This window comes from Rhynchophorus ferrugineus, unplaced genomic scaffold (assembly GCF_030347505.1).
Source record: "Rhynchophorus ferrugineus isolate W39M unplaced genomic scaffold, kcgeb_rfMv2 rfM5, whole genome shotgun sequence".
Taxonomy (NCBI): domain Eukaryota; kingdom Metazoa; phylum Arthropoda; class Insecta; order Coleoptera; family Curculionidae; genus Rhynchophorus; species Rhynchophorus ferrugineus.
In genome coordinates this window covers 10910394-10928188 of record NW_027472584.1, presented here as the reverse complement: position 1 = coordinate 10928188, position 17795 = coordinate 10910394, and the positions used below count along the sequence as shown (strand labels likewise).

Genomic DNA, 17795 nt, shown 5'->3' with positions numbered 1-17795 from the left:
TTTCTTTTTATATTATATGAGCTTTTTTATTGGATATGCTTTGTAGTAACCCATGGAAACCTGTCAATTATGAGTTGTTATATTATTGCTTAGGATTGCTTTAATTCAGCTGTATTAAATTGTCTTGTATATTAAATTTTTGTTATTCTTCTCTAATTGCTAATTAACTTTTCCTTCTTTCAATTACCAAGATACAGGTAAACATAATATGTCTTTTTATTAAAATTCTTAAGGTGGATTTATTTTATTTCAGAAACTCGTATGATTCTTTTTTGTAAAGGGAAACATTTTGAGGTGGACTGTCGCCAAGGCTGAGTCGAGTTTTTATCCACTCTAACAAACCTTTTACCGTATTATTAAATCGCCTTGCATTATTCTGATGTAATATTTCTACAAATTAAAGCTCGATTGCTGCTCCTTGGTGAGCAATTCTACAACGATATAATGAAGCTATTGTTTTCCGTCCATCTACTTCTTCTAGCATTACTTATTCATTTTCTTCTCTCAACCTTCCCATCATAGTTTTTTCTCTCTCACTCTCTCTCTCTTGCCATTACCATGTCATACTACACAATATATTTTCAATTTAACTACATTTTAAAATACTATAACTAACTAACTTATAAACTTACGTTATTTTGATTACTTCATCCATTATTTTGATTGTAGCTTCAACCGCAATACATACGCAATACATGTCGACCGGCGAGAAAAATATCGATATTTTAAAGAATATTGATATATGGACACAAAAATCGATATTCTCTAAACATTTTGGAAAATAAAGATATTTTTAAAAACCTTTAATATTAAGTATCTAAATGCACTATACATTTAATATTTTAGGAAAGTAGCAATTTTAAAGGTTTATTAATGTTTAATATCGATATTTTTTAAACATCCCTAAAACATGTTCTAATTTGTTACTATTTATAAAGTATTTTAGTTCCATTAAGATATTACTCAAAGGTCTTTAGATGTGTGTTAATGATGATTATTGTAAAATATATGATAAATTGATAAATTTTAGAAGCAATAGCATTTAGTTAAAAAAAACCTTCCACCGGTTTCTGATGACCCTGGGATAATATAAATATACACTGAACAACAAACAGTTAAATAAAAATTGTTTAATGTGTTGCTACAAAGGAATTCGACCCGAACTATTTCCTTGTAGTCAAAATATATTCGATTTTACCAGCAATTAAGCACTAAAGCATTATATAAACATCGATTTTTTTGAATTGATTTTTCATTAATAGAATTTTGGCAGTTCACAGTTAAAACGGTTATATATTCATAAAATAAACAGTCGAAAATATGCAAAGTTAAGTTTACAAAAAATGTAAGTTAAATATGTTAAAATAAACAAGAGGATTCTTTACATAACACAACACAAAATAATATAGTAAAATAAATTAATATTGATCATTGAAATAAAATAACATAATTATTAAATTAATATGCATTAAATTAACATAGATCTTATTCACTCCAAGGGTGTTTCTTAGTTTGTTGGACATAAGTTATAAAATGTGAAAGCTTTAAAATAATAAAAACAGGTATCTGACATTAAAAATTAGACAAACTGGAAACAAAAATCCATTCTGCCGGCTTGGTGGTGCAGTGGTAAATGAGGATAGGTTTTTTTAAAATATACCTCTATAAGTCTCCTTTTACCAACTATGGGTTTATCTGGCCTGGACCTACAGTTTAACGTGGTCTCCGAACCACGGTCCTCAGCATTAAACCTATCGACTGGCGAATGACCAATGTCTTAGCCAGCCTGGCTACTGGCGTGACTGTGATAATTTTCCTTGTCGCATCAACGAGTTTTATTACATTTCGGCTCCAACATATAACAACATTTTAATATAAATGAAATAATTGAACAAATATTTTATTAAATGTAATTTATTTTAATATCATAGTATAACAAATGCATTTGTTATCGAAGAACTTAAAACTTTACAGCCGCAATAGTTTATAGCTTAGAGTTGTTTTATTATATATACATTCAGCTTTTTTCCTCACTACTATCGGTTGGGTTCTAGGCGCATTTTTGTATGTATTGTATGGTATCCCCCGAAGGCCTAACCCACATAAATAACAATTGTATATCTGAGTAATGTATTTTACTTTCATCAGAGAGCATATTTATGTTTTGCGCTTAGTTCTTGTTTCTTTCGATGCAATGTATCCTTGTAATGTCATTATGATATTACTATATTTCTCTTTAGTTTGTCCTATTACTATATGTATACATCTTCCTTGATAAAACTACATTAAATCACCGCATTCTCCTTAATAAATTTGCCATAATTGCAAAAGAGTTAGTGTTATTTCCTCCTCATACATGTTGACCAAACGTTCATATATATTCTGAACAAAAACACACATGCTCATAAAGCTTTCACACTCTATAATACAATTCCCTACAACTAAAACATATTAATTGTATACTGACCTTTGGTCGTTTCCTCTTTAATCATCCTGTCTTGGCAATCGTCAGCAATGGATCATATACCAACATTCATAAGGTTTTATTCAATCACTCTTACTTTCAGATCACTTTCAAAACTAATCAAGTGAATAACTAAGCTGCTTATTTTCAATGTGTCAAAAACTTGCTCAAGATTCTACCATTTGTCAATTTCTTCTTCAATGTGTCTGATTGAGCTCACACAAACCGATGATGATATTATCAACAATGACCAATATAAAATTCTGAAATATTCATGTCTCATTTAAATATATAAATTGATATATTTCTTCCTTGATTTTGTTATATGTTTTTGAAAATTGTATTCTTTTAAAAGCATTCTCTGGAAGTTCCATTAAACCCCTTCGTGGGTTAGCTTTACACCATTTAAATCCTATATTATCCAACAATATATGAACGGATGTTCTACATCTCTCAAATAGCTGTATATCTTTTGGATTTTTATGGATACTTTGCAGGCTAACAATTTTCGCTGAAATAATTGTATTAAATTATGTTTCGATTAAAAAACTACTTACTGTTTTATACATTTCGTATATTTGTTACATGTTCGAACTTTTCTAACAGCATTCTATCTCTTTGTAAATAGAATAAAATGACAAGAATAATATTGTCTGACTGTAAAACGAATTTACAACTTTAGACAGACACATATTGACACTCGTCACTGCTATTTTGAATTGACTATAGTTCTTAAAGCCTGATATATCAATTGATACAGTTATTTACATTATATTGCAAATATGAAACCATATATGCAGGTGATCACTTGATTTGGGTTTCAGGAGGACCACTTTAAAGCCTTTAACTCGACAGTGGTTTTTCTTCACTTAGAAAAAGCCTTCGATTGAATCAATATTAATGACATCCTGAAATAACTATCGAACTGGGAATAGGCCGTTGCCTCCTTCTTGGCTAACAGAAGCTTTCGGGTTAGGATTAATGGAGTAATATCCTCAACATACCATCAAACTAATGGTGAACCTTAGGGCTCATGTATCAGTCCGCTACTATTGATTATTGTCATGAACTCTATTAATGAAGTCATCCCTTCTTACATCAATGCCCGAATCTATGCGGATGATGTGGTTATTTATCACAAACATACAGACCATAACGACCCATACGTGGGCCGGACGAAATTGATTAAAGTTCTTCGCCGAGAAGTCCGTCAGTAGTAATTTTTGTAGACGGAGGAGCTGATCACGAATAGCTACTCTAATGATGAAGGGCAAAAATCTGATAAATAAACCAGAACACAAATTCTTTGGCTTGATGTTTGATGATAGGCTTAACTGGCTCTCACACATAAATCATATCGAGGACAAGTGTTTGGCAGACATACGTCTACTGAAGAGCCTCTTCAATATCACATCGAACATCACTAAACAATATATATCAGGCACTGATTACCGAACTTATTTCATACGCGAGGAAACTGGACCCCGTCCAAAGCGCCGCTATGAGAATCATATTGGGAGCATTCCGCACTAGTCCAGTTGAAAGCTTACGGAATACACTCGAATCACGGCGAGAGCTCCTGTGCCTTAATTAAGTAAGTTCCCGCAAATTTCATCCAGAATTGAACCAGTTCACCACCTTTTTCCCATGGAAAATAGACTGGATTCATATAAAGAAAAGACACAAAAGCCCTTCATCAGTCTTTCGGAGGATATGCAATCGAATGATGATTACGATCCTCCTTTCTCAAAAATACATACAGACTTCTCTATGAAAGCTCTTCATAAGGAAACAACTAGTCCCTCTACAACAAAAAGATACCGACAGATATTTGAAGAGAACTATCCGAATCATCTCATCATCTTCACAGATAATTCAAAACGAGAAGACCTTGTGGGTGCGGCTTACACTTCTAGCCTAATTGAGAGACACTTTTGGCTTCCATCACTAACTAGCGTTTTTTCCGCGGAGCTACTGGCTATATATATGGCCCTATCTGCCTTAGAAGAATCATTGATTAAGGATCAATACTAATCGCATCTGATTCTATGAGTTCCCTAGAGAACCCAAGATCGGCAAGGATAGTTACAATATAGGGGAGCAAGAATCGCATACCTCTGGGCCCCTCTCATGGGGAAATATCCGGTAATGAATGAGTTCACTTCCTGGCAAGCAAGGAAGAGGAGTCAATCAAATTAAATAAGCTATTTAGCAAGACAAATGCCAAAACTTACATAAAGGCCCTCTATAGCTAGTTAACCCAACTGGATTGGGACCTTCTTACAAAACATAACAAATTATGGGAAATCAAGAAAATATTTTAACAATGCATCAATTATAATAACATCAGCTGATATAAGTCAAGTATACTCGCACGATTACGAATAGGGTACTGTAAATTAACCCATGAATATTTGTTGAAGGGATGGAGCCCACCCCCATGTGATCTATGCCAGACTTAGCTTAGCCTCAGGCACATTCTTCTAGATTGTCAGAAATATGGTAATCTGAGGTGACAACTAAAAATACATTGGAGAACATTGGAGCAATTGGCCCAACCTGAGCAACTGAACCTGCTGATTAGCTACCTGAAGACCGCAGACCTGCTTCAGCACTTGTAACATCCATTAATGGTAACTAGTAACTAATAATAATGTCTTCGAATGAATTAGTCACGACTGAAACTAGTCGAATGAGGCTGTCTATAGTAAAAAGGGGGCTTTATTAGAGTCAATAGTCATTTTCGTTCAAATTATTGTTAACAATTATTAACAAATTTTATTTCGAAATATTTCAGGCTGAAATATGACCTTGATCATCGAATCGAATCATCTAATTGTAGGATTCTTAAAATTCTATCTAATCCTTTTATGAACAACATCATCACGATATCAAACAACATCATATAGTCCAGACGAAGATTCTATCAGAATTCTATCAGAAGATTCTATCGAAGTCTCCATCAGATTCTACCATATTTTAACTTCCATATTGGTCAAAATGAAGCTCATTTTTCTGAAATATTAACTAAATTACGTTCTCAACAAAACTGAAAAATTGAAAAAAATGAAAAAAAAAAAAGATCAATCAAGATGAAACATAATTAGTTTAAATTTACTCTAAAAACCCGACATAGTTCTTCGTTTCCTCAAGACCTTTATACTTTATTTAAGTTAATTTTCGTTTTGCGATTGTTTACCTAGTTGCTTCGAAACGAAACAATTCATTCCATTTAAATGTAGCATTTTAATTGTATTCAAAGGTATTTACAACGCAGCTTTTATTATTCTGTCCAGAAGCGTAGAAAATTGCTTAAAACGCGTAATGAAAAATATTTTTTAATTAAAATATATTAGATATTTTAAAACAAAACAAATTAAATTCCGTACACTTGAAAGATCGTTTATTTTCTATGTGCCAAAAGAAATTCACACAATCAATTAGATAAAAACACAGGCCTCCCTTTTGCCAGGTTTGACCCTTCACGGTTTTCCTCTCTTTCCAAACCTTTCCTGGTTGGTTAACCTTTTTAATTGAATCAAGCAGTAATTGTAGGGGTAGGTTAGGGGTAAAGGACTGTAGAAAACCATTTCCAAAATAGGATTATAACATAAGAGTAGTGTTAAAATTACTACTATATAGTCACTGAGATATTCAACCATATCAAAAAGTGAACAACGTATTAATATTTATAGTATAAAAACCATATTCTAGAAAAAAAAAACACGTATTTCTTAATGATTAATTTGTTGATATATTTTTAATTATCTTATTTTCTTTCATAGTTAATTAAAAGTTACATGGAAATTATTTGAAATTAAATTACTAATAAATTATAAATTATATAAATTATAAGTCTAATTACTTGTTAGATTTATTTACTATATAGTCTTTAGATTGATTCATCCATCCCCAAAAAAGGTTGGGTAAAAGGCTTACGTGTTTCCTGTGTGAAATTGATTCCATTTAGTAATGTTGTTAGTCTTAAACTAAATAAAAAACAAACTTTTTGGTATCTGCTTGTTTTGGTTTTAGTTTTCGTGGGCAGTTTGTTGACAACTATTTTAAAATAAGTTAAAATGCTTCTAAAATATGGTATTAGGTTTTATTTTAATATATGCTATTAATTACATATATATTATATGATATTAGTTGATACAATATACTCCTAACTTTTTTCGTCGTCAAGGCTGAGTCGAGTTTTTATCTACTCAAACAAACCTTTTACCGTATTATTCGCCTTGCATTATTCTGATGTAATATTTCTACAAATTACAGCTCGATTGCTACTCCTTGCTGAGCAATTCTAAAACGATTTAATGAAGTTATTGTTTTTGGTCCAGAAGAAGTACTAGCATTATTTATTCATTTCCTTCCCTCAACCTTCCCATCATAGTTTTTTTCTCTCTCACTTTCTCGCTTGCGATAACCATTTCTTACTATATAACACGTTTTCTATTTAACTACATTTCAAAATACTATAACTAACTAACTTATCAACTTAACGTTATTTTCATTACTTTTTTCATTAGTGTCATTGTAGATTCAACCGCAATACATACTAGGGATGTCGGCCGGCAAAATAAATGTCGATATTTCGATATATCTATATTTAAAAATATTGATATATGGGCACAAAAATCGATATTCTCTAAATATTTAAAAATGTAAAGATATTTTTAAAAACCCTTTAATGTTAAGCAGCGAAATATATTATACATTTAAAAATTTAACGAAAGTAGCAATTTTATTTGAGATATTCAATCATATTAAAAAGGGAATAACGTATCAATATTTATAGTATGAAATTATATTCCAGAAAAAAAACACGTATTTCCTAATGATAAATTTGTTAAATGATTAAATATATTTTTAATTATCTTAATTTCTTTGTTAATTAAAAGTGATATGGGAATTATTTGAAGTAAAAATTTACTATACAGTCTTTATATTGATTCATCCATCCCAAAAAAGGGTTGGGTAAAAGGATTACGTGTTTCCTGTGTGAAGTTGATTCCATTTAGTAATGTTGTTAGTGCCAAACTAAATAAAAAACTAACATTTTGGTATCTGTTTGTTTTGGTTTTAGTTTTCGTGGGCAGTTTGTTGACAACTATTTTAAAATAAGTTAAAAAGGTGCTAAAATGTGGTATTAGGTTTTATTGTAATATATGATATTAATTACATTATTGATACAACATACTCCTAACATTTTTTCGTCGTCAAGGCTGAGTCGAGTTTTTATCTACTCAAACAAACCTTTTACCGTATAATTCGCCTTGCATTATTCTGATATAATATTGCTACAAATTACAGCTCGATTGTTACTCCTGGCTGAGTAATTCTAAAACGATTTAATGAAGTTATTGTTTTTCGTCCATTTAATTCTTCTAGCATTATTTATTCATTTCCTTCCTTCAAACTTCCCATCATAGTTCTTTCTCTCTCACTCTCTCGCTTGCTATTACCATTTCATGCTACATAACACGTTTTCTATTTAACTACATTTCAAAATACTATAACTAACTAACTTATCAACTTAACGTTATTTTAATTACTTCATTCATTAGTGTCATTGTAGCTCCAACTGCAATAAATACTAGGGATGTCAGCCGGCGAGATAAATATCGATATTTTGATATATCCATATTTAAAAAATATTGATATATGGGCACAAAAATCGATATTCTCTAAATATTTTAAAATGTAAAGATATTTTTTGAAGACCTTTAATACTAAGTAGCGAAATGAATTAAACATTTAAAAATTTAATGAAAGTAGCAATTTTATTAGAGATATTCAATCATATCAAAAAATGAATAACGTATCAATATTTATCGTATAAAAATATATTCCAGGAAAAAAACACGTAATTCCTAATGATAAATTTGTTGAGTGATTAAATATATTTTTAATTATCTTATTTTCGTTGTCAATTAGAAGTAACATGGAAATTATTTGAAGTAAAAATTTACTATACAGTCTTTATATTGATTCATCCCTCCCCAAAAAGGGTTGGGTAAAAAGCTTACGTGTTTCCTGTGTGAAATTGATTCCATTTAGTAATGTCGTTAGTGTCAAACTAAATGAAAAAACTAACTTTTTGGTATCTGCTTGTTTTTTTTAGTTTTGGTGGGCAATTTGATGACAACTATTTTAAAATAAGTTAAAAAGTTGCTAAAATGTGGTACTAAGTTTAATTGTGATATATGATATTAATTACATTAATGATACAATATAGTCCTCACTTTTTTAAGGCTTTCATGTTTAATGCTCCAAAGAATAATGCTCATTCTAAATAGCAAATATATCATATTACACTCGAAAGTTACTACTTATTTAACTGCTTAAGAGTTTCATGCTGGCTTGGTGGCGCAGTGATAAAGGCGATGGGATGGTCATCCTACTGTTGCGATAGCCGCTGGTTCGAATCCTGCTGGGGCATGGTCGTAAATTTATATTTCTAATTGTTTCCAGAGTGTAAAATTCAACAAGGAAAATGATCCCAGTCACGCCAGCAACCTGGCTGGGTAAGACCGGATGTCTTCTGGGATTATTTCTAAAGTTGGTCACTCTCCAGTCGGTAGGCTTAATGCTGAGGACCGTGGTTCGGAGCCCACGTTAAACTTTAGACCCAGTCCAGATAAACCCACAGTTGGTAAAAAGAGACTTATAAAAAAAATAAATAAATAAATATATATATATATATATATATATATATATATATATATATATATATATATATATATATATATATATATATTTATATATATAAAAGAGTTTCATATTCTTGAGTTTCCTTTCTTAATGGATATCATGGATTAGCTAAATTAATTAAGTACATATTGATTCCTGGTGATTTATATTGGCCTATTTAATGTTCTTAAATTTATTTGCTACCTCTATATATTGACTTATTATTTTATATCTGTATTTTATATATTTGTGGCTTGGTAATATAAGAAGTTTATTACTATTATTCGTAATTTTAGTTGAGATTATGGTTATATTTTATTCAGAAAAATACTTGTGTTAATAACTGAATATTATAAAAAAGAACTTATTTTAATCTGGAAAAAAGTACAGAAAGATTACTAAACACTATTGTTTTAAATACTGCGTTATTTCAATTAAATTACATTTCACAGTTACACTACACAAGTAAAGAAAGTTTTTATTCACTAAAAGGAAGCAGTACTATACTTGTAACTTTAATATATGTTAATTATGATATAAGTACAAAAGCTGTTTTCTTGAAATATTTATAGTAAATAGAACACAATAAATAACATCTTTAGTCCTTTTTAATCTCACAAAAGACAGTTTAATTTGCATGGTACTAAACCTGATACAGATCTGAGTATTACTGGATTTATATAGTTCAGATATAGTTCTAATTTGTATACAAGCTCTAAAATAAATTGTTAATTTTAGAAATTGTGTGGCATTGATAGTTCTAGTTAATTTCCTTAATTTCTTTTTAATTAATTGTCCAATGTAATACATTTTATTTTTAGTCATATTTTCAATATATAATTAATTATAATACTTAATGGATTGATTGGATTAAAAAATATTTAATAAATATTATCTATAAATTTGAATAAGAATATTTAATCTAGACACTTTTAAGGAGTATGGATACTTTTTTATATTTATGCATATCACTTTCAAGCAGTCATATCTTAAAAATAATTATATACCCAACGAAACAAAGTATATGGTTAAAATATCGCTAACATATTAAAACTAAAATTTAATATCACTGCTACACAATCAATTATAACTAACCTAATGAGCACCTTGGGAAATAAAATGATAATTTGAGTTATTAGTGTGTTTTCTACGTAGAAACAATATATTTAGCGGTTGTTGGAAATACGTAAACTACTTTTGGTGATAGAAACTACAGATCCGTGGAAACCGTGAAACTTTACTAAGAAGTTTCAAACAAACTTCTAACTCTTGCAACAGTCATTATGACAACCTGGAATACGATATTAGTAACAAAAGTTTTAAAGTTTGATTTTCAGAATATTAACGAAATAAAAAACACGACTAGCTGGAAGAGATAGATTTATTTTTAGCAATTTAGCTAATCCAATTTTTAAAAATATAATGCAAAATAATGTTATGAATCTCAAAAAAAAGTTTTTGTCGAATTATTAATGAAAAGAGATAATTTTTCTACTATATTTGATGGTTTCTAATGAACTTTAGTAATATGAAAAACATAATGTAGAGTATCGAATGCCTTATGATGTAAGTTACATAGTGTTTTAATTAATAACCCTTTACTACAAATTAATTTATAGTAAGAGAACGAAGTAATTAATTCTAGATATACTCAATATTAATGAATAACTACTTTCGTGTTTGGATATTAATTTTTTTGACACTTATCAATCAATTAATGGCTATTCAAATTAAAAGGTAAAGATTAAGTAAATTGTCAATTTTTGGGGTTAAGTAAATATTTTGCATACTTTGGATTATTACAACTTCTTCTTGATTTTTATTTATATTTACAGATTTTATTATAGAAGATTTGTTTTTTTTTTGTAAGGATAACTTTTACTTTGTCTCCTTTTGGTCTAAATAGGGTATAATTATAGGTATATACATATAATTTAAGACAAAATTTTTTTTTTTGTAAAACACAGTTTTCATATTAATTAAATAAATATATTCCTCTGGACTGGATGTATAAATAGTATGCATAATTTCATGTAATACTAATTCTATGTCTACTTAATTTTATTATCTATTTTTTTGTTAATTCTTCTTTATTAAATTTTCAACTAATTCTAAGAATATGAACCATGAACCTTGATAGATGAGCATGACTTGATATATATGTCAGTATTACAAGATTTAAACTGTTTAAGTATGCTCTAAAATATTTTATTGTTAGAAATGATATGGCACTAGCTATCCGGCTAACTTTTCCTATTTAATAAATTAAAATCCTATTAAGATATTTAATTTTTATAAATTAATGATCAAATGTAATCATATAACAAACTAAAATACTTAGGTCATGTATTAGTGTTAAACAGTATTAACAAAAATTACAAAGTATTAACAAATTACCGTAAGCTCTATAAATTGAATTATATTTGAAAAATGTTATTCTTAAGAAATACATATGAGAAATTTAAGTTTAATTTAAATACGCATTAAACATGCAATTAAAATACGCATTTTGTTTTTATTTAATTTCCATTCAGCTGGGGAAAAGAATATATCTGAATTTTCTTAAATCAAAATTCCCAAAAATATGCATAATTTCATACGATATGAATAGCATATCTTCTTAATTTGTATACTCATTTCCTTTTATCATTAAAAATGTTATTTATAAAAATTGCTAGTAATTTTTAATACTGTTTTCTTTGTTCTTTTAAAAATATATAATACACGAACGATAGTTGATCTATAAATATATTAATTATATAATTGAATAAAAAGCGATCTTGAAACAATATGTTTTTTAATAAAAATTAATATTTATTTTTCTCTTATGATTAATATGCATAATATTGTATGATATGAATTAAATATCTTTTATAATTAGATATTTATATCTTTCTATTATTAAAAATATTATTCATGAAAATTGTTAGTTATTTTTAATATTGTTTTTTTTGTTCTTTTAAAAATATATAATACAATAATCATAATTTATTTACAAATATATCATTTATATATATGATTAAAAAACGATGTTTAGACTTTAAGTGTTTTTTTCAAATACCCAATATTTATTTTTTTCATATAATTAATAAGCTTAATTTGGTACGACATGAATTGCATATCTTCTTATTGCTAGTAATTTGTATCATGTTTTCTTATTTATTTTAAAATATATCATGCACGAGTGATAAATGTTTAATAAATATATTATTTATATGTCTGATTAAAGAGCGATCTAGAGGTTTTAGGTTTTTCTTTAATAAAAATTAATATTTCTTTCTCTCTTATGATTAATATGCTTAATTTTATATTTGATGATTCTTTTCATTTTTAAAAACGTTGTTCATGAAAATCGATAATATTTTTTTAACACAATATTTTGTGCTCTTTAGTAGTATTTCCATTATACATTGAATATATTATTTATATGTTTGATAAAAAGTAATTTTGAAGCTTTTTCTGTTTTTCTTTCATCATCATATTCGCTTATTTTCAGGTTAATAAGCATAATAAACTACAATTAATTAATCTCACTGAACACAGGTCTAAAAATTCCACTTATGGAGATACTCAGTAGACAGGGTATACTCCATATTCTTTTGTATTTAAATATTAAATTTTATAGCTTCATGCTACGATGTAAAATCCTTACATTTTGTGTCACGAAGAAAATTCACAGTGATAATCTCTTTATCATGTTTAAGAAACCTTAACAAGTTCTACATTCTTTTATTATTAGTTTTAATATTAAAATATTTGTTATTGTTACTAACATCTCTTGATGCTAGTACCGACAAAACTTCCTCACCATAAGTTTTATATTATTTGTTGGTGTGTAATTCGATGTAGAATATTAGAAATTGTTTTACTTTGAGTAAATTCTTATTACTGGCATAATTTAAATCTGATACTTCACTAGTTATTATTCGAGTCATTATTATATTACAGTGTACTATAGCGATAATATATTACAGGTGACAGTATTAAAATAATCTACATAACGTATTTATTCGTATAAAGAGTATAACTTAAACCTGAGTATGTATCAAATATTTTGAAATTAAATTTTGCTTATATTAAATCCCTCAGTTCCTGGATTATATTTAGCCACTTAGCAATTAAAATTGTTCTTTTAATAGATGTTAATTTACAGCGAGAGTACGTTTTTAAACCAGTTTTTTACAACGAGACAATTTGCAAATTGCTGCTAAAATGTGCTACAGCGTCTCTCTTCACATATCCGAAATTAGACACTTTCCCTGCCTGCTTTGAAGCTGCATTACTCTCCGATACCGTTCCAAGAACAGCCTTTTCAGCGTAAAGATCAAATTATCTCAACGCCCACGTTTTATAAGCAAGCCCATACTGCATCTAATGCACTTTTTTACTAAGCCAGTTAGCTATTTTTTAAAAAATGATTCTGGATCTGATTCAGTATTAGAATCTTAGATCTTAAAATATTGCTAATTATATATCATTATTTAAGTATGTGAACCATGAACTTTGATAGATGAGCATGACATTTTATATATGTAAGTGTTACAAGATTCAAACTGTTTACGTATGCTCTAAAATATCTTATTGTTAGAAATTATATGGTATTGGCTATCCGGCTAACTTTTCTTATATGACAAATTAAAATCCCACTAAAGCATTTAATTTATATAAATTAATGATCAAATGTGATCATCTAACAAACTAAAATACTTACTGTTGGATCTAATGCACATTTTACTAAGCCAGTTATCTAATATCTGTTTAAATGATTCTGGATCTGATTCAGTATTAGAAGTCTTAAAATTTTCCTAATTATATATCATTATTAACATTAAAATAATGATTTGGAAGCTTCTGAATTAATATGTTAATGAAACAATATTCCAATACATATTCTGGACTAAATTTCAAAATGTTTTCAAACCTCATTATATGAAATATGGATTAATATAGTATATGCTAACTTAAGTAACCATTCATCGAATTTATTAACATTATATATAATTTGCAGCCTTTTTAAATTTCTATTAGTATTATTTAGAAACAATAATTTAACAAAAATTGAGTCATAAAGGTTGAATACTGACGTGAGTATATATAAAAATGGTTAAACAATATTATTTTTTATATAATATAATTTTAATAATTAAGTAAATAACATCAAAATTTTGTTAGTGAAAAACTATTTTTATGACCAATTTACAATAATTTATTAAATTTTTAACAAATGGGACTCATATCTTATTTCATTATGGAAAGAATAAAATTAACTAACGAGTAATTAAAAATATTTAAATAATTTAAATAATTTTCTCTGGGTTGGGGAGAAGGGCAAATATATATAAATTTCTTAATACAATTTTCTCAAATAAATATGCATAGTTTTATACGATATGAATTGTTATCTTCTATTTCTTTTTATTATTAAAAATGCTATTTGTGAAAATTTGTAGTATTTTTTAATATTGATTTTTTGTGTTCTTTTAGAAAATCAACAATATAGGTAATAACATGTCACTTGAAAAGTCCCCGGCCTGACACATTCATGGAGCTACTAGAACTAAATCCATATGTTTTTTAGTTAGCCCTAACCCTCATAAGAGATGCGTGTATAAATTTGACAACTGTCATCATTAATGTTGATAAAATATTCGTTTTTGAAGGGAAAAAATACAATTGAAGCAAAAACTTGGTTTTATGCTGAGCTTCCGGACACCGTCCCGGTAAAATCAGCCATCAAGGATTGTTATGCTAAGTTTAGAAGTGGTGAAATGAGCACCAGTAGACGCCCAAAAGAGGTTGTTACTGACGAAAACATTTAAAAAATACACAAAATGGTTTTGAATGGCCGTAAATTGAAATTAATGAAATGGCAGACACTCCAAAGATATCAATAGAACGTGTACATCATATCATTCACGAATATTTGGGTATGAGAAAGCTCTGTGCAAAGTTGATGCCGCGCGAATTCACTTTGGACTAAAAACAATGACGAGTTGATAATTTGGAGCAATGTTTAAAGCGTAATAAACCCGAGTCTTTGCGTTGATATGTAACAATGGATAAAACATGGCTCCATCATTTCACTCCGAAGTATAATCGACAGTCATCCTTATGGACTGCACACGATGAACCTGCTCTAAAGCGTTAGAAAACGCAATAGTCGGCTGATAAGTTCATGGCGTCGGTATTTAGGGATACGCATGGAATAATTTTTATTGGCTACCTTTAAAAAGGAAGGACCATCAACAGCGGCTATTACATAGTGTTTTTGGACTGTTTGAAGGATGAAATCGCCGAAAAACGGTCGCATTAAAAAAAAAAGAAATGCTGCTTCACCAAGAAAATGCACCGAGGCAAAAACCCATGAATTGAGCTTAGAATTTCTTCCTCATCCACCGTATTCTCCAGATCTGGCCCCCAGTGACTATTTCCAAATCGTACTACAAAAATGTTATCGAGAATTTTGAGGGCCCCTATAATCAGTGTCTCACCATTGAAGGGAATTATGTTGAATAAAAAAAAAACTAATTTTGCCAAAAAATTGTGTTTTAATATGATAGGCCGGGGACTTTTCAATTGACATGTTATATAATAATTGATTGATCTATATCTTACTATTTCTTTTTAATTATTTATTATAACAACCTAGTAAATTAAAACTAATGAACTATTTGCTTGTATTTTTAATTATCTACGGTTTTAAAATTAAAAACTTGTTCACGCTAGTCACTTTAGGATTAAAATATAATATTTTATATATCTCTGTTTTTAATGTTCGCTGAGTTTTACTAATTTCATTGAAGTATTTCAAATTTCTAAACTGTCGGAATCATCATTATCTTGAAGCTGAAGTACGATGGACTATTAACAGCACCTCGCAATACCTTGCTGTGAAATATTTATAAGATATTAACTATTGCATTGTCTGGTACAAACACAGAGTTGAACACTATAAGTCCACACATTTAAATATTTGATGAAAAATTATTTTGTTGCTTTTAATAACTAATGAATAATATGATAGTTTGAACGTATATATTAGACATGAAGCAATATAGTTTCACTAACTGTTGGCCACCATTTTTAAGCATCAGTATAACTAATTTACAATCTTGCATAATTTCATCGCAGCTGTTACATTTTAAATAATGAAATTGTATTAGTAGTTATGTATATTATATAATATAATTGTACATTGTATATTATATATATGACAAACACTATCTAATTACTAAAACTGATTAAATTTAATTTCAAATTATATTCTTATGTTAAAGACGATCAACATATAAAATAAGTGTGTTCCGAATAAGCCGTTTTTTATATGCATTATGTTGTGCAACTTCCTCACAGTATCAAGTACAAATAATTTACACATCAGGTTAGCCGCACAACATAATGGTGCTTGTTTAGTGGAGTTTGCAGCTTAATTAATTTATCATGGAATGGGTGACGATCGATAAAGAACAACATATAATGAATGTCATAATTGTTGCTCAAATACTTTTGTCATATATACAGATAAGAATAATAATATGGTTATATGCACAATAAAGGTTGGTCTTATGTCTGTATAATTGTATTGACTATATATATAATATTAGGTGTAACATTAAACGGCACAACAAGAAATTATTTTTGAAGGTAAAATGTTTGAAGGAAAATCTTATTTAATCACAGGTTATAGATTGGATTGCATATCATCCTGGAATATTGAAAAAAGCATTTTCAACCTTAACACTTTTTTAATATAAGTTTATAATCTGTAAACATGACAATTGCAAAGAGAAGTTCTTCAAAAATGAAACCCGCTGTCGTAAGAGCTTAATAGTCATTTTCATGATGGTTTTTGTCATTAACTAATTTATTCCTCGAATTCAAAACATGATAACTCTTTGTTTAACATGTTCATTGGTATACTAATTCCATCAAAAATAAACCGGTAATTCTTTTTGGATATTCCAATATGGTTTAGGATACAGTATACCGGAATATTATTTTGTCATAAAAATCGAAACGTCGATGGGTTTTATCATTAGTGGCAGTTCGAACTCGAATATCCACTACATTTATCACCAACAAACAGTTGACCTATCAACAGGACAATCACTATAAATACATAATTTCAAGGATGATGAGTATCATTTGTTTTATTGGTTAAATGATTCTTTCAACTGTCAAATTACGTTTCAACTTACTCTCGTATACACGTGAACAAAACGTCCATACTTATTTCTCTCTTCAATGCCTATTTAGGGTAAATGATATGGCAAGGTGAATGGAGGTAAAACCAAATGAAATAGTGGTGTTTACATTATGTGACCGTTATTTATTGTCAATATAAAAAATGTGGAAAATACAAAAAATATAAAACGGATGGCAGCGGTGTTACCTGGAGACGAGGCTTGGGCAGTCGATGGTGGCACGTCTAAACCAAACGATGGTCGAGTACTGAATGAAGGGAAATACCCTTCAATAACATCCCAGATAAACGTCTTCTAGTTGGCGCTGCTGGCACCCCGCCCATGTTCAACATCTGGGATTACATTTCTAGGTATTTTGTAGACTGTTATTCAACTATGTAGAATTCGACATGCCTCAAGGTCGCTACACCTAATATTATTATTAAGGTTAA

General features: G+C 28.7%; 1 protein-coding gene across 1 annotated transcript in view; it reads right to left on the bottom strand.

Annotated features, from left to right (window-relative positions):
• The window catches only part of LOC143197124 (potassium voltage-gated channel subfamily KQT member 1), a 311560-nt gene that overhangs the window by 292684 nt on the left and 1081 nt on the right, over positions 1-17795 (bottom strand). The gene's annotated exons all lie outside the window — the stretch shown is intronic.